This window comes from Eulemur rufifrons, chromosome 15 (genome assembly GCF_041146395.1).
Source record: "Eulemur rufifrons isolate Redbay chromosome 15, OSU_ERuf_1, whole genome shotgun sequence".
Lineage (NCBI taxonomy): Eukaryota > Metazoa > Chordata > Mammalia > Primates > Lemuridae > Eulemur > Eulemur rufifrons.
In genome coordinates, this window is record NC_090997.1 from 90,288,620 (window position 1) to 90,314,274 (window position 25,655).

General features: G+C 38.5%; 1 pseudogene; it reads left to right on the forward strand.

Annotated features, from left to right (window-relative positions):
• The first annotated feature begins 15,960 nt into the window (after window positions 1-15,960).
• Window positions 15,961-25,294, forward strand: LOC138396000 (large ribosomal subunit protein mL42 pseudogene; annotated as a pseudogene).
• The last annotated feature ends 361 nt before the right edge of the window (window positions 25,295-25,655 follow it).

The following is a 25,655-nucleotide window of genomic DNA, read 5'->3' on the forward strand; positions in this document are numbered from 1 at the left end:
GGGTGATTGCATATGGGGATGCGGGGTCCTGGTTAAACTGACTTAGCAGAGTTCCTTTGCTAAAACTGGACCTTACAAGGAAGTACACTGATGGGCCTAGAAGAAGGTTCAGAAGCCTGACTAAAGTTTGGCCAAGAAAAGTATCTTTGTCAGTCCTTGTGGTGCCGTTTCCCCACCCACTCTTTTGACATTTTCTTCAGCTTATGGCAAGGCCGTTTCTAGTCTCCCTACTTCTAAGTGCGTATCTGCTTCAAAGCCTCTCTCATAAAGAAATTCTGGCATTACGGCTGCCGAGGACTGCCTAAATAATGGATTTCAGTCAGTTAACTGCTTCAGTTGTCTGAGGAATTGATTTATTCTGTTAGAAATATAAAAGTATTTCCAGTCAAAGTCCCATCTTTGGAGCCCTCAAGATAGCAAAATTCTGCTTTGACATATTCTTTCATCTTTATTTTTGTGTCTCGCAATGTGCTAGGATGACCTTTATGTTTGGTTTAATTGCTTTACTTAAAAAGGTAAGAAAAGAATATGGAGTTCTGTCCTAATTTTAGTACAGTTCTGCCCCAAGACCAAGTCAGGAGCGGGGCTTGTCCTGCACCCCTCCCTTTAAGGGGACCTGCTATGGCTCCCCTCTAGCTCCATCCTCCCATGAGTTGCAGTGTCCATGGGTCAAGGGGACATACTCATCTAGAGCTGCAACCCCCACGCTCTCCACTCCCCCAACCCCTGGCTTGAACACACGCAGATCAAGTTCTGAAACACAAATTCCAAGCATAAATGGCTCCAAGCCCACTCCCAGGGCCTGTGCAGGTTTCTTCCCTGGGTCTGTCCTCCCAAAGGCTGACCTTGCTGCTGATGTGTACAGCCCTGGGCCTGTGGTGTACCCCAGGAATGGCCATTGGCTGGGGTGTTGAACTTGTGAGTTCAGAGAGGCAAGCTGAGAAATTCCATCTGAAGAGTTTAGGCTTAGAACTCCCTCTTAATTTAGGGATGATTTTTAAAAGGACTCAGGTGTCCCCTGTGGTTCAGAAAAGATGACCTTGTTCCTAAACTATCCCCATGATACCATCCAATTTTACATTTATTGCTGGTAAGTAATCTCATGGTCATAAGTTTGTATACTTAGTAACACGAATTGGCTCAAGGTGCTAACCTTAGTTCTTCTGAAATGGAACATCTGATCACCTGTGATGTTAAAGCTGCTTCTTTTAGTAGGTGAGTGACTTTTCAATTATGGGAAGATTTATAATTAAATACAAAGGTGGTAAACTAAATCATAACACTGGTATTAGTACTTTCATGTTAAGTTTAGAAATAATCTGTTTATGCTTTTATTTAAAATGTTTATAATATTTAAAAGACCTTGGCATATTAGACTATCTTACCACTGTCTTGTGATTCCATTTTTTTTAAAACGGAAATTGACCTATAATTTCAAATTTTAAAAAGTAAGAGTGTACGCAAATGTGTAAGTGGCATTCTAATATTTAAGAGAAATAGATTTACCAAATGTGTAAATTAAGTTTAGATTTACACAAGCCTTTGAAATGCTTTGGAAGCTTTTTTTAAATTAGGACCATGTGCTTACTTGGTCAGGTATTTGCAACACAAAGTACATTGAATATATTAAATCCATTAATGCAGTTTAAAATATTGAAAGGAGGTTGCTGGATACAAAATCAATAGAAGAAAGCAATGATATTTTCATATTCCAGCAACAAGAAAATGAAATGGCCCACACATATGTGGATACTTGATATATGACAAAGGGCACAGCAGGGGAGTGGGAGAAAAAACAGTCTTTCCAAAAAGTGGTGCCAGAACAATTGTGTACCATGTTGCAAAAAGACAAAATTGAACTCCTAATGCACACTATACACAGAAGTCCATTCCAAGTTGATATGAGATCTAATGTGCACCAAATTATAAAGTTATCCAATGATTAACATAGGAGAATATCTTTATGATCTGGGACTGGAGAGGGTTTCTTAAATGAAACACAAAAAGCACCAAACATAAAAGTAAAGATTAGTACGTTTAACTATGTTAAAACAATTCTATTCATCAAAAAATATCATTGAAAGAATAAAAATAGAAGCTACAAACTGGGAGGAGATATTTGCATCCTATGTAACCAACTAACAACAAATATATATATATATATATCTCCAGATATATAAAGAACTGTTTATATTTGATAAGAAAAAAGGCAGAAAATCTAATAGAAAAATAGGCAAATGGCTTGACTAAGCATTTCACAGTAAAGAAAATCCAAATGTCTAATAAACATTGAAAAGTGTTCTTCTCATGAGTAACCAGAGAAATGCTAATTAAAACAATGAGATGCCACTGCATATCCACCATATTAGCAAACTTTTTAAAGTTTCATAATACCAAGTATTGGTGAAGAATTTGAATTGTTGGTGGGAATGTACTGTAAATCATACAGCCACTTTAGAAAACAGTTTGGGATTATCTTACTGTGTTGCTTGGTAGAAGCTTCTCCCCTCTGGGATCCAGGACTTTTAGACATAATTTCCACAAATAGGTTACTGGAAGTGATGGTGGGACCATCTGCCTCTCACTTGTGAGTTGCCAGACACACATACTCTACATACTCTACATACAGTACTATATATAGTGGCTGATGGTTTAAGGCATATTCTTTATCCTAAGGATCATGCCCCATCCTTTGCAGGGTGTCATTTCCAAGCTGGTGCCTTTGCTGTACTTTCAGGAGACTATTTCAGTGTTCTTTCAAGCTGGCAGAGTCTGGACGGTGCATGATCCACAATCATGTGCTCAATGCCATAACCTCTTGCTATGAAGAAGGTCCCTTGGTCCAAAGACAGTGGTAAGAGCCATCCCAGGCTACTAGATCATGTGCTTTCTGAGCCTACAGACAGTGGTAATAGCTGAGGCACTACAGGTGGAAAAGGCAATTTCATATCTGGAATAAGTGTCACTTCCATTCAGGGTAAAATGTTTTCTTGTCCAGAGTTGAAGTGGACTGACATAAACAACATGCCACAAAATGACAGGTTGATCACCTCAAGGAATGACAACAGCAAGATGAATAAGTTCTGAGGATCTAATGTGCAGCATGGTGACTAAAATTGATGCTTGAAATTTGCTGAAAGAGTAGATCTTCAATGTTCTTACTACACATACACATTAAATGGTAACTATGAGAGATGATGGATGTATCACTTAGCTTGATTGTGGTAATCATTATACAATGTACATGTATAATATCAAATCAATGCATGTGCACCTTAAATATATACAAGTTTTATTTATCAAGTACACCTGTGTAAATTTGGGGGGTGGGGGTGGAAATAAGGAACGATACCATATTGAGAACTCAGGAGTAGTCTCTGTTGCTGGAAGGTTAGACCTTTGCAGCAGCAGTAGGTAGATCAGCCTTGGTGAGAGAAGATTTATATCATTGGACCCAAGCTGCAGGACTGCTTGAAACACAGCTGGAACCTGCTTCAGCTGGTTTGTTTGTCTGTTTGTTTGTTTTTCCTTAGCCCAACTCAAAACTAGCCGTTTTCTGACTTTCATCAATGTGTTGGAGCAGCATTCCCCAGTGTGGTCTATTTTGCCTCCAAAATTCAAAATGGCCTCTTAAGCAAGGTGTGAAGTGCAGTACCTTGTCCTTTACCTTGGAAGGGCTATCTTGACATATTCCAGAGTGTTGACACCTAAAAACTTTATTGAAGTGCCAGGCCACTGAGTCTTTATAGGATTTGTCTTCTACCATTTGGATTACATGTCTTAACAAGGCGTTGGGGCAATCGCCACTCCTTGAGCATAAAGTCCAAGTAGCATGATGTCACCCACTTAGTGACCCAAAGTGAAGTTCTGTGGGATGTTCAGATGGCCCAGAACCTTTTGGACTATCATGGCAGAGAACTAGAGAATCGCCATAGTGCTTGAGCAAGACCATGCGTATATACTGGTATCCTCCAGCTTCCGTGTGTTTCTGGCCCTTCTGATAGAAAGTGAAAAGAAAGCGGATCAGTGACCACAAACCACATGCCAGAGGCTCTGTTAATCTGCTCTAGTACATATACCACATCCAGTACAGCAACTGTTATTAAAGTTACTACTTGGATAAATTTTAGTAGTTCCATGTCATGCTCTCTGATTCACCTGATTTTGTACAGCCAGAATGGTGAATTATATGGGGATATAATGAGACCCACCACCCCTACATTCTTTAAGCCTTGAGGATGACACTAAACACTGCCATCCCACTCTTGGGTTGTAATATTGCTTTTAATTTAGTCTTGGTTGTGGGGTGAGAGTGTAGTTTCGGGGATTTCTACTTGCCTTTCCTACTACAATATCTCTTACTCTACAAGTTAAGGAACTAATGTGAAGGTTCCATGAAATCCTAATATTAATGTGTCTGTTCTAATTATACATTCAGGAACTGGGGAAATGATCGCTGTGTGGATCTGTGTATATCTGTCAGTGGACACATATACCTGGCTAGGATTCCGTTAATTACTTAAACCTCATACAGTCCTACTCCAACAAGAAGTCCATGAAGGTGATTTGGGTCTCTGGGTGTCAGCATCAATTCAGAGTCTGTATCTACAGTCCTTACAAGAGCTATGTGTTCCTATTTCCAGTGCATGGTACCCAAGTGTATAGCCATAAGACCCTCTGGGGAAGAACCAGAGGAATCATCACTATTCATTTGCAATGGTGTTGCCAGGTCCTTCTTCCTGTGGACCTGGCCTCACTTTCAGGAGAGACGTTCTGTAATGAGTTTGAAACTAGCTTAGGTTTGGAAACTGGGCAGGGATTTATGATCTTCCATTGGGGCAGCTGACCACAGCCTTCTGCTCATTTACTCTTGATTTCTTTTGGTTATATATATTCAGCAATATCCTTGGTGGATGCACATCCATCTTACCCCTTAGAAAACTTTATTCTATTTTTTAAAATGAATTATTCCATTTATATAAATGTTTAGAACATGCAAAACTCATCATTGGTAAAATAAATGAAAACAATGATAATGGTACTCCAGCTTGCTTTTGATTAGTTAAAAAAAAAAAAAAACAGGGAAGAATGGATGGTTGCCTCTGTGGCTGGGGACTGATTGGGACACAGGCATCCTTCTGGAGTGATGGAAATGTTCTTTCTTCTTCTTCTTCTTGCTTTATTTTTTAATTGACAAATAAAAATTATATATATTTGTGGTGTACAACATGAGGTTTTGAAATATGTATACATTGTGAAATGGCTAAATCAAGCTCATTAACAAATGCATTACTTCACATACTTGTCAGTTATTTGTGGTGAGAACACTCAAAATCTACTCTCTTAGCAATTTTCAAATATATAATACATTGCTATTAATTAGAGTTACCTTGTTGTACAACAGGTCTCTTGAATTTATTCTTCCTATCTAATCAAAATTTTGTATCCTTTAACCAACATCTCCTCAATCCTCACTTCCCTCCTCTCTAGCTCTTGGTAACCACCATTCTACTTTCTGCTTCTATGAGTTTGACTTTTAACAATTCCATATATAAGTGTGATCGTGTGGGATTTGTCTTTCTATGCCTGGCTTATTTCACGTAACATAATGTCTTCCAGGTTCATGGATGTTGTTGCAAATGACAGGATTTTCTTCTTTTTTAAAGCTGAATAATATTCTATTGTGTGTGTGTGTGTGTGTGTGTATATATATACATATATATGAGACACATTTCTTATTTTTAAGTTTTATTTTACTTTTGACCAACATAATAATTGTGCATATTTACAGAGTACGATGTACAAATGTACATGTTATGATGTTTCCATACATGTATACACTGTGTAACGATCACATCAGGATAACTAGCATATCCATAACTTTAAATATTTATCTTTTTGTGGTAGTGAGAACATTCACAATCCTCTTTTCTAGCTATTTTGAAATATACAATACATTATGGTTAATTATAGTCACCCTATTGTGCAATAGAACACCAGAACTTCTTCCTCCTGTCTAATTGTAACATCGTACCTGTTGACCAACCTCCCCCCATCTCCTCCCCAGCCTCTGGTAACCACTATTCTAGCTGCTGAGATCAACTTTTTTAGATTCCACATGTGAATGAGATCAGGCAGCATTTGTGTTTCTGTGCCTGGCTAATTTCACTTAACATAATGTCCTCCAGGTTCGTCCATGTTGTCCCTAATGACAGGATTTTATTCTCTTTTATGGCAGAATAGTATTCCATTGTAATATATAGACCACATTTTCTTTGTCCATTTGTCTGCTGGTAGACACTTAGGCTGATTGCATATCTTGGCTATTGTGAATAGTGCTGCAATAAACATGAGAGTACAGATATCTTTTTGACATACTGATTTCATTTACTTTGGATATGCACCCAGTAGTGGGACTGTTGAATCATATGGTAGTTTTATTTTAATTTTTTGAGAAATCCCCATACTGTTTTCCTTATATAATGGCTGTACTAATATACATTCCCACCAATAGTGTACAGCCGTTCCCTTTTTTCCACATCCTCACCAACACTTATCTTTCATTTTTTTGATAACAGCCATTATAAGAAGTGTGAAGTGATATCTTATTGTGGTTTCAGTTTGCATTTCCCTGATGATTAGTGATGCTGTGCACTTTTTTAATATACCTGTTGGTCATTTGTATGTCTTTTGGAGAAATGTCTATTTGGATTCTTTGCTTATTTTAAATTATTTATTTATTTTGAGACAGGGTCTCGCTCTGTTGCCCAGACTGGAGTGCAGTGGTGTGATCACAACTCACTGCAACCTCGAACTCCTGGGCTCAAGTGATCCTTCCACCTCAACCTCCTGAATAGCTAGGACTACAGGTGTGTGCCATTAAGCCTGGCAAATTTTTATTTTATTTTTTGTAGAGACAGGATCTTGCTATGTTGCAAAGGCTGGTCTTGAACTCTTGGCCTCAAGGGATCCTCCCACCTCAGCCTCTCAAAGTGCTAAGATTATAGGCATGAGCCACCATGCTCAGCCTCTTTGCCCATTTTTTAATTAGGTTATTTGTTTTCTTAGTATTGAGTTATTTGAATTCTTTATATATTTTGGATATTAACCCCTTATCAGATGTGTGGTTTGCACATATTTTCTTCCATTTCATAGGATGTCTCTTCACTCTTCATTGATTATTTCCTTTGCTGTGCAGAAGCTTTTTAGTTTGGTGTACTCTCATTTGTCTACTTTTGCTTTTGTTGCCTGTGTGTTTGGGGCTATAGCCAAAAGATCATTGCTTAGACCAATGTCATGAAACTTTTCCTCTGTTTTCTTCTGGTAATTTTATATTAATAGTTTCAGGTCTTATGTTTAAGTCCTTAATCCATTTTGAGTTGATATTTTGCATGTGGTATGAGATAATGGTTTAATTTCATTCTTCTGCATGTGGATATCCAGTTTTCCCCCACCATTTACTGAAGAGACAGTTCTTCCCCCATTGTGTGTTCTTGGCATCTTTGGCTAAAATCAATTGACTATAAATGTGTGGATCTGTTTCTGGGCTCTCTATTCTGTTCCATTGGTCTAAGTGTCTGTATTTATGCCATACCATGATGTTTTGATTACTATAGCTTGAAGTCAGGTAATGTGATACCTCAAGCTTTGTTCTTTTTGCTCTAGATTGCTTTGGCTATTCAGATCTTTTGTGGTTCCATGTGAATTTTAGGATTTTTTTTTTCCTATCTCTCTGAAAATTGTCATTGGAATTTGATAGGGATTGCATTGACTCTATAGATTGCATTGGGTAGTATGAACATTTTAACAATATTATATCTCCCAATTCAGGAACATGAGATATTTTTCCTTTTATTTGTATCATCCTCATTTCTTTCATTAATGTGTCATAGTTTTCATTGTATGGATCTTTTACCTCCTTGGTTAAATTTACTCTGATCTCTATCTCCCCACAAAGAAAAGTTGGCCACTTATATAAACCCAGAATTTAGGGGCTCAAGGTACTCAAGTGAATCCGTCTAGAAATATCCATCCTGAGTCTCAGGGTCCTACTCCTTTCTTATAAGGACCCTGACCCTAGAGTAGGAAACTTGATTAAGCTGTGAATTCAGCCTTCTCTGAAGCTTTTTTAAATTTTTACAATTAAATTCTGTGTTCTATCTCCTCTGGCTGCTGGAGGTGAAGGTCTCTTGAAACGCTCCAGAAAGGTCCTCTGACCCTCACACTTTGCTCTAAATTGCTGATCAATACATTAGAGCTTATAATGTTCTCTCTTCAGTCTTTCAGGGCACTTGGCAATAGGCTCCCAATCCTGTAGTTTATAGTTACTATTTCTTCCTTGATTCTCAAACTACAGAGACAGTGCACTAGCTAGTATATCCTATTTATGTTCCATCAAATTCACCATAGATGAAACTCTTAGCAACACACTGCCTACAGCATGTCAGGAACTGCCAGGACTCCACCTACCACCAGCGATGGGGTTTTCATTGCTATCTGACCAGCCAGTGAGTCAACTCTGGGACCCCATCTGGAGTCTCCTATTTAGGATTACTGCCAGGACCAGTTGTCTGAGCTTGAGATTCCTAGCAGCAGAGCTTGAGGCAAGGGCCCTTGTGCAAGTGGTTTATTAAATCAGTGTTCTCAGAAGAAAGGTGTGCAGAAAGAAGGGTAGGGCAGGTGGAAGGTGGAGCAAGGCTATGGTCTTAGCTGGAGCTTGCCCTGTGAGAGTTCTGTCTCAGCTGAGACAAGGGGCCCAGCATTTGGTATCCGGTGTTGGTCACTGGCTGTTGTCTGCCTCAGGAAGATTTAAATTCTGGGGTATGTGCTCTTATTCAATGGGATTCTCTGGAGGAGAGAGCAGCTATGAGCTAGCAGCAGTCAATGCTCAAAGCAGCTGGGGGATAATGCACTGGCCCAATAAAAGTGTGAAGGATGGCGCTGGTACTGAAATTTTCTGAGCATTAGTTTCCTTCATCTATAAAATAGGGATATCAATGCATCGTTAACAGATTAATGTGAGGTAAATGAAGTTAAAGAATAGGCAGCTTAAATGGATGTAGAATTTAGACATGCCAACATGTCTGAAAAACTGATTGAGCAAGTCTGTCAGAAGCCTGTGTGCATAGAAATTGAGGAGTTTTCTGGGAGAAGACTCAAACTGTGATTGCTGTTAAGATTCATTCATTCATTCATATAGTCGCTCACAAATATTTGTGCAAATGCCACAGTGCTTGCTGTGGTCTGCATGTTTGTGTTCTCCCAAAATTCATATGTTGAAACCTAATCACCAATGTGATGCTATTAGGAGTTGGAGCCTTTGAAAGGTGATTAGACATAAGGATAAAACCTTCAGAAATAGGATTCATACCCTTATAAAAGATCCCAGAGAGAAACATCACCTATTCTGCCATGTTGAGGACACAGCAAGAAGGCACCATCCATGAGAAAGCAGAATCTCACTAGATACCAAATTTGCTAGCAACTTGATCTTGGACTTTCTGACCTCCAGAACCATGAACCCTGTCCTCAGTGTCAGGCTGATCAAGGGGGCCAGGGTTGGGGGTTTGGGGGTAGACACTTGATTATAGCTCCAGCAGGCCCGGAACACCCAGTAGGGTGCAAAGCTCCCAGCACAACACACTACTCCACTCATTCCTCCCCAACTTAGTGCTGTGACTCTGCTGCCCTTCTGTCAAGAGGAGGCCATTCCAAATATAAATTTTAACTGCTGTCAGTTTGAGGAGTATGCTAGCTTCCACATATCCCCCCTTCCCCTCCCCCCCCCGCCCTCCCCAGATTCTTGCATCTAATGATAGAGTCTCTGTCAAAACCTATGTTACTTTTTATCAAACTCCAAAACGGCAACTATTTATTCAAAGTGGGTGGAGGATAGAATAACCTAGAAAATCTAGTATTCAAAACTAACTTTTGCAAAAGGATACTGTTTTTTGTTATGCTTTGTTTTCCACCTGAATTGATTTCATGAGTCACTGCCTGAATGATTTGTGTTTTCTTTTTGTTTTCCCCTGCCGTAGAAAGTTAACTGATTTTCTTTACATTAAAAAAATGACTTAAAATTGGATACAGAGCTAGAATTATAAAGCATTAGCCAAATAGTTTATTTTTATTCTACCCATATACGTCCCTGAAACCTTCTGGCTTAGACTGCAGCTGGAGTGACGTGTGATCCTGAGCTCTCCTTGGTGTCCCAGTTCTTCTTACACAACCAGGGTTAATGCACAGTGTGTGAGATAGTTACAATCAGCTCAGAAAAAAGAACTATGGACACAAAAAGAAGTCAGAGAGGGCACAGAAGAGGGATAGACCAAGGGACAAATAATATAAACTTACAAAAGTGTTAACACTGAAGTCCTATTTTTCAGGAAGAGGCATTTTTATAAGGTTAAGGTGGGGTTCATTTTCAGATAATTTATTAAACTTAATTAGGAGTTGATTGTTTATTTCAAATACTATAGCCATATTTTTCCTAACTGGGCCTAATAAAGAGCTAATAAATTGGCCAACATGGGCAAAAGATTAATATGGAAAAGGCATTGTGGTCATATTTTAGCACAGAGACAATTCAACATTGGAACTATTTTCATTACTATCTTCTGTCACAAGAAAATTAGCAGCAATCAAAACCATAATTTTCTTTTTTTTTCCCCCCTTATTTCCATATAGGCCTGAGAGGTTAAAATAGAAAGTTAAATAACATAAGTGACATACTATATGACCCAGCAAGTGTTTGACTGAGATAAGTTTTAACACTTCTGCTAAAAATTGAAAAACTGTCACTTCCTTGTTAGAGCTGAAAATAGTCAGCTCTTACAAATTGTTCTTCCTGATGCAAATCCACATTAAGCTTTGTATTATTAACACAAATCACTCAAAACAATTCCAAATGAGACTTAGAGAGAATTGTGTAATAAATAATACTAGATTGTTGATAAAGCACTTAATCCAGTTTAAATGAGTGCTTTATCCAAAGACAGCTGACTTGAGGTTTTTCTCTTTCCTTCTATAAATTCAATGCTTATATACCAATTCCATTTAATAAATATGTATTATGTAGCTGTAAGGCAAAAATTCAGGGACTAGGTGCTCCCAGGACTATAAATGGGAAGAAAACATAGTGAATACTATGTAAATTACAATAGAATAGTGGTTATGAATATAAAAAGTTTATAATTTATTATAGTGAAAGGCAACATAAAAACAGTGACAGGCCGGGCGTGGTGGCTCACGCCTGTAATCCTAGCACTCTGGGAGGCCGAGGCGGGTGGATCGCTCAAGGTCAGGAGTTCGAGACCAGCCTGAGCGAGACCCCGTCTCTACTAAAAATAGAAAGACATTATATGGACAACTAAAAATCTATATAGAAAAAATTAGCCGGGCATGGTGGCGCATGCCTGTAGTCCCAGCTACTCGGGAGGCTGAGGCAGTAGGATCGCTTGAGCCGAGGAGTCTGAGGTTGCTGTGAGCTAAGCTGACGCCACGGCACTCACTCTAGCCTGGGCAACAAAGTGAGACTCTGTCTCAACAAAAAAAAAAAAAAAAAAAAACAGTGACTATTCAGGAAAGGGGTAGATTACTTTTAATACATGTTATAAAAAAGGAGTTTATAAAAGAAATGACATTGGGGATAGGCTTGGAAGTCTGTGCAGCATTTCAAAAGTTGGTGATGGAGTTTTAGGGAGATCATTCTGGTGGAGGGTCTGTTATGAGAAAAGTCATGGAGAGCTGAAAGCACATGGTGTGTTCAGGGAATGGCCAGTGATGGACAGGAGTGTGGGAAGGAAGAGGGTGTTGAAGCTGAAATGGTATTAATGTTATGCAGGAGTGTGTTAATATCATGGTAAGCAAAAGGGTTTGGACCTAACCTGTAAGTAATAGGGACCCAGTGAAGATTGTGGGACAAAGTCATTCAATTCAACATGTATTTTTAATTGATGATGAATGAGAGTGATTTAGGAGAATTAGAAAGTGGAAGCAGATAGACTAATTTGGTGGCTGTGGAAATGGCCTGCATGGGAGATGAGGTCACATTTCAAAGGGTCTTGAAGAAATGGGCACCTGTGGCAGAGACATTGTGTTGTCCTCCAGTGTTCATTCTTTCCTTCTTCCTTTATAATTTTCACTGGGCACATGTCCATTTGGAAGAAAGATTAATCCCTGCCTCCCTTGTGGTTAAATGGGGCCATGTGTCTAAGGTCTGGCCAATGAATATAAATGGAAACAGCCTATGCAACTTCGGCAGGATGACATTAAAGGAAGAGATTTGTTTTTCTTTACCTTTTCTCCTTTCTGATGATTGGAATATGGACATGATGGCTAGAACCAGAGCAGCCATCTTGGGCCATGAGGTGAACTAAAGATGGAAGCCAAGCGTGGCAGAGCCACAGGGTAGAAGGAGCCTGACTCCCTGACATGCTGGCTTACTATATACGATCTGGACTATTTCTCTCTGGAACTTTATCTGACAGAATAAACTTCTGTCTTGTTTAAGCCATTGTATTGGGATTTTCTGTTGTTCATAGCTGATCCTAATCCTAATTAACACAGTACCCCATCCATGAGCTGTGAGGAGCCACAAAAGGTTTTAAGCAGGGGAATGAAATTATGAATATGATCTATTGCAAGAGATTTTTCTGCTCACCATGTTGTGAAAGAACTGGAGAGGTACAAAGCTTTAGGCAGAGGCACACTTTAGGAGGCCACTACAGTCATCTGCCTTGAGAGGGGGCCTGGACTGAAATGGGGCAGCAGGAATGGGATGTCATTCCCCAAAGACACACACAGTCCTGTCACAACTTTTACATTTTTTCTCTTATTATTCCTTCTGATGAGAAAAACCACATCTTCAAGACGTACCTAATTCTGTGAAATAAGCCATCTTCAACATTCATGTCAAGTTTTTTCCCCATGAAATTTGTCCACTCATTCATTTATTTGTTCATGCTGTTAATGCTCTTTAATATTTTATTTTATTTTATTTTTGTTTTAAGACAGTGTTTCACCCTGTCACCCAGGCTGGCATGTGTGGCATGATCATAGCTCACTATAACCTAGAAATCTGGGCTCACACATTCCTCCTGCCTCAGCTTTCTGAATAGCTGGGACTGCAGGTGCATGCCACCACACCTGGCTAATTTTTTAATTTTTTTGTAGAGGCAGGGTCTTGCTAGGTTGCCCAGGCTGGTCTTGAACTCCTGGCCTCAAGTGATCCTCCTGCCTCGGCCTCCCAAAGTGCTGGGATTACAGGCATGAGCCACCATGCCCAGCCTGTTAATGCTTTTTCAAACGCATACATAAATCTGATGGTGTCTTTTCTGTTGAAACTCCTTAACAGACAAGACACTCCAAGGCTATCATGGAGCACTTACTATGCACTAGGCAGTTTGGTCCACAATTCCTCAACGACAACAAATAAACTATATGCCTGGTACTTATTGAAAGCACTGATCCATGATTCAACAAATATTTATTGAGTAACCACTTTGAAATTTATTAATACATTCTACAATGTATTTTGGTGAAGGAAATGAAAATTAACACAGTTTTATTTTATTTTTTCATAGATTACCCCATTGTTCTAATATCACTTACTGAGAGAATTATAGTACCTATTTCCTGCTCTGGTTTGAAATATCATTATTAATCATTTATCTTAAACTAATTTCATATACATGTGTGTCTATTTGGACTTTATAAACTCAATTTAGTAATTATTTCTGAGGCTATGACCTTAATTGTGTTTTTTTTTTTAGCTTTTTATTTTGAAATAATTATAGGCTCATAGGAAATTGTACAAATAGCTTAGTTCTATGTACCCTTTCCTCCCAGTGGTGATATCTTATATAACTGTACAGTATCAAAACCAGGAAATTAATATTGGTAAATTACTGTTAACTAAACTGCAGTTCTTCAATTTTTCACCATTTAAAATTTTTCATTCACTATTATGCGTGTGCACAGTTCTATGCAATTCTACTCCATATGCAGATTCATGTAACCACGACCACAATCAAGAAGCAGAATGATTCCATTACCTACCTCTTTGTATTTGCATGTAGTCCTCACCTTCCTCCACACCCCCCTTCCCTGTGCCCTGGCAGCCACTCATGTGTCTCCATCTTTACCATTTGTCATTTCGAGAATGTTTTATAAATGGAGTCATTTCTGTATGTAACCTGCAAGTAACATTTTCCACTGAGTGTGCCTTTGAGGTCCAACCGGGCTGTTGCATGTAGCAATAGTCCATTTCTTTGTATTATTGAGTAGCATTCTACTGTATGAATGTACCAGTTTGTTCACCCATTCCCCTATTGAAGGACATCTGGGCTGTTTGCAGTATGTTGCTATTATCAATAAAATTGCTATGAACATTCATGTATAGATTTTTGTGTGAATGTAAGTTTTCATTTCACTGGAATAAATTCCTAAGAGTTCAAATGCTGGATGAGATGGTAAGTACATGTTTTGTTTTATAAGAAATTGCCAAATTATTTTCCAGAGTAGCTATACTGTTTCACATTCCCACCAGCAATGCATGAGAGATTTGGTTCTCGGTATCCTTGCCAGCATTCAGTATCATCACTACTTTTTCTTTTTTAATTGTGATATAATTCACACACCAGAAAGTTCATCCTTTTAAAGTGTACAATCCAGTGGTTTTTAGTATATTTACAAAATTGTGCAGCCATGGCCACTAATTCCAGAACATTTTAATCATCCCTGACAGAAACCCGTATCTATTAACAGTCATTCCCCCATCCCCTGCCCCTCCCTCCAGCCCCTAGCAGCCACCAGTGGAATTTCTGCCTCTATAGACTCGTCTATTCTGGACATTTCATATAAATGGAATCCTAATATGTGGCCTTTTGTACTAACACTATTTTTAATTTTAGTTGTTTTAATAGGCACATAATGATATCTCATTATGGTTTTAATTTGTATTTCCTTAATGGCTAACAATGTCGAACATCTCTTCATGTGCTTATATGCCACCACTATTTTCTTTTGGTGAAATATTTGTTCATGTCTTTTGCCTGTTTTATAACTGAGTTGTTTAATATTGAGTTGTGAGAATCCTCTATATTTTCTAGATATAAGGTCTTTGTCAGATATATGGTTTGCAAATGTTTTATCCCGGTCTGGATCTTGTCTTTTCATTCCTCTTTACCAACTCTTTCATAGCACAAAAGTTTAAAATGTTGATAATTTATTAATTTTTCTCTTTTATGGATCATGCTTTTGGTGACATGTCTAAGAAGTCCTTGCCTAGCTGTGTCCCAAAGAATACACAAAAACAAAAAAGCAAAATTAACTAGACATGGTGGTGTGCGCCTATAGTCCCAGCTACTTGAGAAGGAGAGGCAGAAGGATCACTTGAGCCTGGGATTTCGAGCCTGCTGTGAGCTATGATCATGCTGCTACACTCCAGCCTGGGTGACAGAGTGAGATTCCGTCTCTAAAAAAAAAAAAAAGACAAGACATGTCATAATTAACCCACTGAAAGTTAGTGATATAGAAAAAAAATTTTAAAGGTCTTAAAACAAAAAAGGTCCTCCATTAAATATGAAGTAATAAGGTTAAGAATGTCAAATGCAAGACAGAATACAATGGAACAGCATCTTTGAACTGCCGAAAGTAAAGGTACAAAAGGAACAATTAATATTTTATTTCATATCTGTCTATACACACACACACAGAGGAACTTGACCTTACAGTGTTGGGGAGCTGGTTATGTCAACTCTAATGCTGACATCCTTGTGGCTGCTGGTGCCACAGGAATCCAGAGGACAGGCAGACGGGGAAGGTAGATGGTGTAAAGGCCGGAGAACAGAATGAGCTGGAGCTCACAGGGCCACTGAAACCGTGTCCGTCCCCAGTGCCTCTGCTCCTGGCGGTGTGGGTGTCCGGCAGAGTCTCACACCCCTTGTGATGGAGCTAAACATGCTCCTGACCCAGCAGTCGAGAAAGGTGAAGGAGGACCCCGCGAAAGCGGAACAGTTGAAGACCCAGCCGCGGGCTCACATCAACAAGGTCATTCAGACAACAAACGACAACATGCGTGAGCTACAGAAATGCCTGCTGCTTCATTTCCTCCTAATTTCACACAAGAATCTCTCCTGCGACCCCCTCCTCAGAAACATACAGTAAAGGGAATTCTGGGAAATGGAACCGAGCCCCGGCTCCTATACATGCTATTTCAGTTTATTTTAGCAAAATTTTAATAAAGTGAACATGGTGATAAAGATGTCTGAAAACCGTCTGGAGAAAGGCAGCATGCATGTCTGGTACACTTAGATCTCGTTTATTGTAAGGTCCCAGAAGAGTTTCGTAAATGATACTTAATGAAGTATATGTTTGGCTGGGTCCCAGCAGGAAACAAACCCTTCCCAGGTGAGATTCTGATGAAAATCTATTAAGTGCACACAGGTAAGGGCAGAGTGAAGAGAATCAGGAAGAAAACTGAGCATTCTGAAGAAGCAACAGCAGAACGCCTTTCCCTCCCAGAGCCCGGTGCAGGGTGGTGCTAAAAGGAGCTGCAGTGTCCAGGGATGCTGCTAGTGCCAGAACTTGGAAGGAGTAGAGGAGAAATGCCCCGACCTAGACTCATCCTGCCCTCTGGTCTCCTGCCAAAGCCTCCTGGGGCTCAGAGCAGCAGATGCAATGGCTGAAAATAGATCAGAGAGGACAGAGAAGTGATATCTAATTCAGCCAGACTTCTTGCTGTTTTACCAAAAGAACCCGAAATAGTTATGATGATAAATAATCTGGTGTAGAGTTTACATTTTCTGTGAAACTTGCTCTTTTCCACTGATGTTGAAACATATTCATCATCATCTTGACAGATATCATTAATTTTCTTTTTTTTTTCTCAAATGGAACATTGCCCTATAAATTATTTTCATGGCAAAGAGTGACTCAACTTTCAACAAAAGTGATATATGGAAATCTGCCATGTTCTCACTCTGTTGCTTATAAATTTTCTTCATGTTAGTCAACTTGTCAACTTTTTCAAGTGCTCTGAGTCACAATAACTCATGGTCAGGCACTGAAGATGCAATTCAAATACTCTAAAGGTGAAAGTATATAATGGGTTAATATGTCATACAAGTAATAATGTATTAATAAAAAAGCAAACAGCTCAACATTAAATGCACTTAGTTCAAAAAGCTGGTGGATTTAAACTCAAAAGTCAACATAATAATAAAACTCTCTCCAAGAACAGTCTTGCCCTGAAGTGTAAGTTTAAAAAGTCAAACATAGGCCAGGTGCGGTGGCTCACATCTGTAATCCTAGCACTGTGGGGAGCCGAGGTAGGAGGATTGCTTGAGCTCAGGAGTTCCAGAGCACCCCGAGCAAGAGCAAGACCTGGTCTCTGCTAAAAATTGAAAAAATTAGCCAGGCGTGGTAGCACGTGTCTGTAGTCCCAGCCACTTGGGAGGTTGAGGCAGGAAGATCACTTGAGCCCAGGAGTTTGAGGTTGCAGTGAACTATGATGTTACCGTGGCACTCTACCCAGGTCGACAGAGCAAGATTTTGTCCACTGCATCCTCCCCCCTGCAAAAAAAGTCAAGCATAAATCTCTGGCTATTTCTTTGAAATATATTTGGGTCTCACCCTTCCTTCCTTCCCTCCTTCCTTTTCTCCTTCTTTTCTTCTCTCCATCTTCAAGCACTTTCATGTACACTCTCATTTAAACCTGAGCAGAGGCATTATCCCCATAATGAAATTGAGGCCCAGAAAGTTCAAATGACTTGTCCACTCTCTCCAGCTTAGAAAGGTACAACCCATGAATTGAAAGCAGATCATCTGCTTCCAACCTCTCCCTACTTCAGTGTAATACTTCATAATATCTTAAAAGGCCATTGACCTGCTAGGTGACTGCGGAGCCAATACACAGTTTCTACGACCTGGTAGTCCTAAAATTCAGTCTTCTAACTTCACTCCTATGAACGGCCTGCCTTGCTAATGGGGGCATGTCTTAATACAGGCTTACAGACTAGCCTTTTTAATTTTTAAAACATTTTTGCAAACTTAACTCTAAAGTGCCAAAAAAAAAAAAAAAAAAACCCAACAAACAAAAACTGACGATAGGAACAAAACTCATGTGGGAATAATGAACTCTAAAAGCCACTCTTGGGCCGGGCGCGGTGGCTCACGCCTGTAATCCTAGCACTCTGGGAGGCCGAGGCGGGTGGATCGCTCAAGGTCAGGAGTTCGAGACCAGCCTGAGCAAGAGTGAGACCCCGTCTCTACTAAAAATAGAAAGAAATTATATGGACAACTAAAAATATATATGTAGAAAAATTGGCCGGGCATAGTGGCGCATGCCTGTAGTCCCAGCTACTCGGGAGGCTGAGGCAGGAGGATCACTTGAGCCCAGGAGTCTGAGGTTGCTGTGAGCTAGGCTGACGCCACGGCACTCACTCTAGTCTGGGCAACAAAGTGAGACTCTGTCTCAAAAAAAAAAAAATAAATAAAATAAATAAAAGCCACTCTTCAGATCATGAGACAGACAATAAATTGGCTGTAGGGACGGAAGTCATCAAAGGTACCTGAAACGTGCATAACAAGCTCCTAGTTCAGCTCAAAAGAGGAGTCCTGCCCAAAATTTATGTTTGTTTAATGTTCTTTAACAATCATTGGAGAACACAGGGTAGAGTGCAAGGTTTCTTCCAACATGTATTTTCAGGAACATCTACTCTCACTTGCCACTTTCTCTCATTCACAATGGTAGTAACAATAGTATTAAATATTATTGGGTTCTTACTACCTGCCAAGTGCTATTCTCAGATCTTTACCTAGTAAACTCACTTAATCCTCATATAGACACTGTGAGATGCGTCCCTTTATTATCTTAATTTTACAGATAAAGAAACAGGCAGAGGGAGGTGAGGTAACTTGGCCCAGGTCACCCAGCTAGCATTGGCAGAGCCAGGCTCTGGGCCCAGGCAGTAGGACCCAACTACTGCCCTCCAGCCCTGGCCTTCTTCAGGGCCCACTGGGATGGCTCCCATTCATCTTTGACCTTCTTGCAGAGCAGGAATCATCTGTCCCAGTAAAGTGTTCAGTACTGTACACACTCAGCAAAGTTTATTGAGTAGCTAAATAATTGAATGAATGCGTGAGGGAAAGAAGGAAGGAGGAGAAGGAGGTGGAAGGAAAAAAGGAAAGAGAGAAAGAAGGAAGGAAGAGTGAAAGAATGAATATAAAAACAGGTGTTCTAAGAGGTAAGAAAAAGAACAGTATGTGGGGATAGGGAGAAAAGTTTGCATCAAGGAGCCTTGAATAATGGTAGAATTTCCATAAGCATAAAGATTAGGGAATTTCAGGTGGAAAAAAATGTATGAATGAAGTCAGAAAAACTAGAAAGCCTAGAGACACATCCAGAGAAGAGCAAGTTGCCCAAATTGGCAGTGGCTTAGTCTTGGGCTGCATGAAGGCAACACAGGGAGAGAAGTCTGATCAGGTGTGTTGAGTCAAGATTGCTGAATCCTTTAGATGGCAGGCTGCAGAAACTATTGGATAAAGAAATGGAAGGCACTGCAGGAATTGAAGGAAGAGGTGGGAGGATGACAATCTCAGGGCTGTGCTTTAGGGAAATGAAAATGGCAAGAACACGTAGGAAACTTGGAGCAGGGGCTGTTGATCTACAGTGAATGGATCCCCAGGGTCCAAGCATGAATTTTAAGGAGTCTGTGAATCCCTGAAACATACACAAAATTTTGCCTTTATCTATGTTTGTGCAAGTTTCTACTGATAATATCTATATCCTCTTAATGATCCTCAAAAACTGTGACCCCCACCCCCCAAACAGGCCTATCTGAAGGCAAGAGTCCAGAAAGAGGCCAACATTCCACACATATGGATATCACAAAATTACAAATGAAGCTAAGAAACTGTTAAATATGTTCTTCATTCTACCTTGGCAAATATGACCTCAAATTGATGAAAATGTGTGATTAAAAGTTGGCAAGATATAATAAAGACTTAATTTAATTATTAAAGAGCATGTTTTGAATGTTGGTGGACCATCAATGTTTTGATGAATAAGGAAATATAAAAGATTCATACATTATGGCATGTTTATTCCATATAACCTGTTTTTCTTGCCTTAATTCAGCAAAATATTGTTGCTGTAATAAGATTGCACATAATTTTGTTCTATTGACAATAATGGTCTAAAGGATTAAAAATGAATAGTAATGATATTCAAAATTTACTTTGATCAAAAATGTAAATTAACGTGAAGACCCAAAGTATCAAATAATACACTAAAAATTATCTATTAAAATACGAAGGCCATCAAAATAATAATGAGAAACTACTATACATATATTAGAATAACTAAAATCCAAAATACTGACAATGCTAAATGCTGACAAGATTGTGGAGCAACAGGAACTCTCATTCATCGCTGGTGGGAATGCAAAACGGTACAGCCACCTTGGAAAACAGTTTGTCAGTTTCTTACAAAACTAAATATACTCTTAGCAACCATATTATCCAGCAATCACATTCCATGTTATTTATACAAATGAGCAGAAAACTTACATACACACAAAATACCGCACACAAACATTTTTAGCAACTTTACTCCTAGTTGCTAAAACTTGGAAGCAACCAAGATGTCCTTTAATAGGGGAACGGATAAACTGTGGAACATCTGTACAATGTAATACTATACAATAAAAAAAGAAATCAGCTACCAAGTCACAAAAAGATATGGAAGAATCTTAAATGCATGTTGTTAAATGAAAGATGCCAGTCTGAAAAGGCCATGCTCTGTATGATTCCAACTACGTGACAGTCCAGAAAAGGCACAACAAGGGAGATAATAAAAAGACCAGTGGTTGCCAGGAATTCACAGGGGAAGGATGTAGGGGTGAGTAGGTAGAGCACAGGGAATGTTTTAGGGCAGTGAAACTATTCTGTGTGATACTGTACTAGCAGATTACACATTTCTATACTATACTAGTCATTAATACATTTGTCAAAACCCAATTAGAGAAAAATCACGCACATACAAAAACCCAATAGAATGTACAACATGAAGAGTGGACCCTAATGTAAATTGTGGGTTTTAGTTAATAAGAATGTATCAATATAGGCTCATCAACTGCAACAAATGTACCACATTAGTGCAAAATGTTAATCATAGGGGAAACTGGGGAGGAGAGAACGAAGAGGTACATAGGAACTCTCTGTACTTTTTGCTTGATTTTTCTTGTAAGTCAAAAATTGGTCTCCTTAAAGTCTGTCAACTAAGAAAATTAAAAGACAAAATACCAATTATAATTAATGCACATAAAAACTTAAAATTATTTAAATAGACCAGAATTTTATTAATTCATGTATTTTGAAGCTATTATTAGGTACATAAATTTTTAGGATTGTTCTCTCTTCCTGATTAATTTACTTTTTTATCGTTATGAAATGACCTTCTTTATCTCTAGTAATATTTCTGTTTTCCAATGTACTTTGTCTGATATTAATATAGCCACTCTACCTTTCTTTCAGTTGGTGTTATGATGCTGTGTCTTTTCCCATCCTTTTGCTTTTAATCTATTTGTGTCTTTATGTTTAACAAATACCTTTCTTGACAGCAGTATATAGTTGCATTTTTCTTTTTTGTCCACTCTGACCATCTCTGCCTTTTAGTTGGGGTGATTAGACTACTTATGCTTAATGTGATGATTTATATGTTAGTCAGAAAGCTAATATCTGTTTGTTTTCTATTTGTTTCATCTGTTCTTTGTTCCTTTTTCACTCTTTTTCTGCTTTCTTTTGGATCAATTGAGTATTTTACTGATTCCATCTTTTCTTTCTCTTTGTTGGCAAGTTATTTTATAACTTACTGCTTTGTCATTTTAGTGGCCCCTTTGGGTTTATAGTATACCTCTTTAATTTATCACAGTCTACCCTTTGGGGGATATAATACCACTTCTCATATGTATAAGAACTTTATAATAGTACATTTCTATTTCTACCATCTCTGACTTTGTGCTATTGTTGTCATATTTTATAAACCTCACATTATGTTATTTTTGTTCAGTTAAAAGGTGTTTAGTAATGGGAAAAAATCTTGTATATTTATCCATGTAGTTACCAGTTCTAGTGTTCTTCGTTTTGTGTGTGTGTCTGTGTATAGATTTATATTTCTATCTGATACAATTTTCTTTTCGCCTGAATGACTTTGTTCAACCCATCTAGAGTGTGAGTCTGATGGTAATGAATTATTTCATTTTTTGTATGTCTAAGAATGTATTTATTTCACCTTCATTTGTGAAAGATATATTCATTGTGTATGGAATGATAGGTTAACAGTTTTGTTCCTTTAGTATTTTATCTTTTCATACCCCACTATTTCTTAGATGTAGTATTTCTGATGTAAAATCTGCTGTCATAGCTACCTTTTTTCCTCTCTACATAATGTGTCTTTTTTTCCTCTGGTTGCTTTTAAGTTGTTCTCTTTACCATTGGTTTTGAGCAATTTGGTTACGACGTGCCTTGGTATATGTTTCTTTGTGTTTCTTGTGCTTGGGGTCATTGAGCTCCTTGGATCTGTGGGTTTATGGGTTTCATCAAATTGGAAAAAATTGTGGCCATTATATCTTCAAATATCTTTTTCTGTCCTTCCCTTTCTTTGTGTGTGTGTATGTTCAAAGTTTTACCAAAATTCATCAATACTGTTAATTTTTTAAAAATTTTTTCTCTCTGTGTTTCATTCTGAGTAGTTTATTGCTGTATTCAAGTTCATTAGTCTTTTCTTCTGCCATGTTTAATCTGCTGTTAATTCCACTAGGGTGTTTTTAATCTCAGACATTGTATCTTTTATCTGTAGAAGTTCATATGGGTCCTTTTTTTCTACGTCTCAACTTAACTTTTAAATATATAGAACACAGTTATAATAACTGTTTTTGTATCCTTGCCTGATAATCTAACATTTTTGTCAGTTCTGGGTTGGTTTTGATTAATTTTTCTCCTCATTATGGATTGAATTTTCCTGTTCTTTTACATGCCTGGCAATTTTCAACTGAATGCCATAGATTGTGTATTGTACCTTGTTGGGTGCTGGATATTTTTGTATTCCCGTAAGTATTCTTGAACTTTGTTAAATAACCTGACCTTTTGGATCTTACTTTTAAGACTTTTTAGGCAGGACCAGAAGCATTTTTAATAGAGCTAATAATTTCCCACTACTAAGACAAAACTCTTCTGACTACTCTACCCAGTGAATTATGAGGTTTGCCAGTCTGGCCGGCGGGAATAGGCACCATTTCTGACCCTGTGTGAGCAACAGTTACTGTTTCCTCTAATCATTTCAGGTGATTTCCACCCCATCCTCCCAGCCCCAGGTGGTTTTCTCCCATGTATGCACTGATAAATACTCAGCTGAATGCTCAAGAGGAAGCCTGTGCAAATCTCCTGGGGTCTCTCTAATCTCCATTGCTCTGTCCTATGAAATTTAGCCACCATGGTCTCCTTGGGTATTCAGGTTTATCTCCTCAATTTAGGGAATCTGCCCAGCTTCCCCTTCCCTGTGCCATGTGGGAGCAGTCACAGGGCTCACCTTGTTTGTTTTCCATTTTTTGGGGATCGCAGTCCTTCATTATCTAAAGTTCAATGTCTTGAAAATGAGTGTTTCATGTACTTTGTCTTTGTTGTTGTTGTTATTCAGTTGGGAAGGTAAATCTAGTCTCTCTTCTTCCACCTAGTTTGGATGTGAAAGTCAATGTACAAGGATTATCTAAGCAGTAGAGAAGAAATGAGGCTCATTTCACTCAGCTGGGCAAAGAAAAATGACTGTTAGTAGCCAAGACATAAGGTGGGATTCCTTGAATTTCTGGATTTATTACAAACTTTTAGAGTTAGAAAACGTATGTAATACTTAAATGGTCTAAAATGACATACTGTCTGGAAATGGTCCAGGGTGTGAGGAAATACATTGGCCATGAGTTAATAAGTGTTTTAGCTTACTGATTATTCTAGAGACATTTCTGTAGGCTTGATATTTTCCATGAAAAAAGGTAAAAATATTATCTAGTTCATCTCTTTGATTTTACAGAGAGGAAAACGTCTTGAGAGAGTATGTGCTCTTGGGTCTAGCGTAATTATAATGACAATAATAATAATTTTTATTACATTCAGCAAAGTATTTTCTTATTTGATACTGCACAAAATAAAGAAATGAAAGGAGCAAGGAGTGTTTGGTGATAGCTGAGTAGGTCTCATTGTTAATGCATGGTGAAAGTTTGTGGTTGTTTGAAATAAAGCCAGAAAGAGATGATGATGAGGAGGAGGAGGAGGAGGAGGAAGAGGAGGAGGAGGAGGAGGAGAATGGCTTATTACTTTCTAGGCACTGTTCTAAGCCATTTACATGAGTTATTATCTTGTTGAATTTTCAACACTTTTTCACATTTTGACCTTTCTGAAATCAGGATGCATCTTTTGACTGCTGGCATAGCACAGTTGCTGTCAGTCTGGATTGAAGTTTAGTATCTTCAGAGCTTGTGCCTTTGCTTCAGCCAGTCAAATGGAGGCATGATCAACTCAAGTCCATTGTAAGTTAAATTATCTGCTTAAAGCTCTTTGTCCCACATGGGTAATGTGAATTCAGACTTCAGATTTCCATGATGACTACCAACTTATGCAAATTCTCAGGGAAAATTTTTCCTCCCCCTACTTAGTGTCAAGACTGAGACACAGGTAGGACCCAGACTGAGACAAGATAGTGGGCTCACCATGAGGCGCTGTCAAGGGATGAAAATAAGGGCCTAGAAACAGATTTTAAAAGCAGTTTCTCTTCAAAATCTCTTTTTTCCCTTTACCTGATAAGCATCCTGATTTATTGGGGCAGTAGCAGCAGTAAAATGAATGATATCAAATAAAACTATCTTGAAATGTTTATTTCCAAGCCCAAACAGAGCTGTATACTGTGTTTGTCATAAATCCATGTTTTCTTCTCTCCCAGATGACTATAAATGCAAAGTAGAGCTTTCTTTGACATCCACTGGCGGGACGATAGTTTGCTATCCCCTTTTTGTGGACATTGCATATGAACACAGCAAACTATCCCTTGGCCAGATCCTGTGCATAATAATGAAGAAACACAGAACCAGGTGCTGAGAAGCAGATTGGAAGAACATGAACACCTTGAACAAGGACTCATGTTAAACCAACTTAGCAGAATATTCTTTACCACTAAGCATCGTTGGTAGCCACATGGACAATAACACAGAGTCATAAGAAACTGAATCCTCCATAAGACAGATGATTTTGAGGTTCTTGGGAATCAAAGAGAAATGTTATCCTTTGCTTCATTAGCCATTTATGAAAATTCAATCTGGTATATTCACTAATATGTTTTATCGTAAAACAGCAATTATAAAATGTCTTTTCATATTCAAAAAAGATTGGGGCACAAGAGCTTTCCTATTATCCTTTTCTGTAGGGTGGGTTTATTTCTTCTTTACCCTTGTATCAGCTTTGTGTGAAGGTCTTCTCTTACAGCCCTCTTCATGTTGGTTTTTTCTTTCTTAACACCCTATGAAACAATCAAAGGTGTCTCACATTAAATGAAACATGATATTAATATTTCCATTTTATAGATTAGGAAGCTGAGGCACAGAGAGGTT